This window comes from Anneissia japonica, unplaced genomic scaffold (assembly GCF_011630105.1).
Source record: "Anneissia japonica isolate Jap-2015-1 unplaced genomic scaffold, ASM1163010v1 scaffold288012_len1326614_cov192, whole genome shotgun sequence".
Classification (NCBI taxonomy): domain Eukaryota; kingdom Metazoa; phylum Echinodermata; class Crinoidea; order Comatulida; family Comatulidae; genus Anneissia; species Anneissia japonica.
In genome coordinates this window covers 9,648-11,935 of record NW_022756612.1, presented here as the reverse complement: position 1 = coordinate 11,935, position 2,288 = coordinate 9,648, and positions in this window count along the sequence as shown.

Sequence of the window (2,288 nt, the reverse complement as noted above, 5' to 3'; positions counted from 1 at the left end):
ACACCGTACTTAATGCTTCTAACAAAAGTCTTTGGTTCATTTGCTTACATGAATAATGTCTTTCAATGGCGCCCTCTGTAATTCCGTGGAAAACGTTCGATTGGAAAAACCTAACATACACCTCTTTTTATTAGCAAACTTCATGTTATCAGCATTACAGTACTAGCTGTACGCTATTCTTCATTCGGAGACGACAATATATATGCAATATGTGTATACATAAAATAGTACACACAGCCTATATGAAATGCAACATCCTTGAAATGCAACAGCATCATTATTATCAGTTCATGCATTTTTGTCGCACACTTAAAATTAATTAGCGCGATGTTGACTCACATTCTCGACCCATGAACAACAGTGTCTAGAAGGACCTAAAAAATGTTCGCCCAATCCAACCTTGCCTGAACATGAACATGTGCGTGGAGGGCATCGGTAACGAGATGGACCAAGGAGGTATAAAATAAATACCTTATTGGATGGACCGATTTCGGCTTGCTAGTGTCCCTCTAAAGCTAGTCAATAAGCTTGGTTTCCATAGATCGCTACACAGTTGCTACAGCGTTTTCAATTATTTCCCAGCACTGCGTAGCTGTCGCCGACGCAATCAGGAAAGCTCCCGGATTCAACTGACCAATCAGCGTCGCCAAAAGAATATCGGTGACATGAAACCATGGAAACCAGACTGTACTCCCTGCGTCGTACGACGCACAGTGGGCCAGGGCGAAATCAAAGTGTGCCAAAAGTCCATTTTGGTGACTATGGCTTTTACACTTTTTTTTCACATGATTGAAGATGGGTAAACCCTGGTGAATCTATCCTGAAAATATTTTACATTTAAACTGATTTTAAGGGTAGTATTTTTCAAGAAATGTCGGAAATTTCTCTATAAATATTTCAAATGCTATAATTGACTACATTATATCAAAACACGTTTTTTTCTTACAGAAAATTCGGAATTAGGCCCCTACTTCAAAATGCACATGTTTCTTGTATATAAATTGGGGAACACAAATATATGTTTTGGTTTAAATTTGGAGTTTGCATCAATAATAAATCGTTGTTTAAACGACAGAAAAAATATTTAAAAATCTAATTTTAGGAAAGTAGGAGAGAAAGCTTAGATTCATGTGGATTCATGCTTTAATTTTTACCTCACCATCTTCAGTATAGCCTTAGCTTTATGATGGTACCAAATTTAGCTGCTACTTTTTGCAACTTTGCGAGCTAGACGCACTTTTATCAGTCTTGTTTTCGTACATTTGAGACACAATTTAATTAGAGCAAACCGCAAATCAGAGGGATGTAACGCGCGTCTACTCAAACAGTTCATGCAAAGCGTGGGAAAAGCACTTCAAAAATTGACAAACTGCTCGTGATTTAACAGTAGCAAATCTTCTAATATTTTGTTGCTGTTTAGAATACTTTATTAAATTTTGAGCAGCTTAATAATCCAAATATCATATATCATAATGAAGATGACATCTACAAGCAGGCCTATATCTAGGCGTCAATTGTTTTTAACTTTATTCAAACACATCCAAGACTTTGAAAAGCTTCTTGTTTCAACTTAAGGAGAGGTGAGCTACTTCGCGAGTAGTAACGACCTTCCCAGCAAACAATAATACATTATGATAACGTGACAATAACGTTACAGTTTTGTGTTGAAAACTTTATTTTGTAGAGCCATAAATACATACTGAACATAATTTCACAACGTTTGCACATTCCTACAACGTTGGGTAAACGTTATTTTGTGACATACCTAACCGCAACATTCGCCAAGAACGTTATAAGAACGTAAACACGTGTTTGCCGGGTTTCTAAAGAAAATAATTCGTGGCAATCCTGAGGATTCCATTTTCTGATGAAGTTATTAATGTTTTGACACAGAACAGAAGATATTCTTTCCACACCAACAGGAAACCCACAAGAGGCTTAAAACAGACCCAGACCGGGACTGAAATTGCTTTTATTGAATTCTACGGGTATGAAAACCTCTAGATAAGTCTTGTATTCGCTTAGATTAGCTTCTGTAATGAGTAATTAATTTTGGCACACTTTGACTTCAATCTGGCCCACTGTGCGACGGTCGTAGGCCTACGACCCAATAGTATGGGACCACACTAAAACAATTCGAAAATGCACTGATGAAAAATTATTTCTGTAATAAGGATTAATAGGGAATTTTAAATCTTTGCACTTTAACGACTAGGCATGAAGATGCTAAATACAAACAAACAAACAAAACAAAAAAAAAGAAAAAGAAAAAGAAACGAAATGCGACT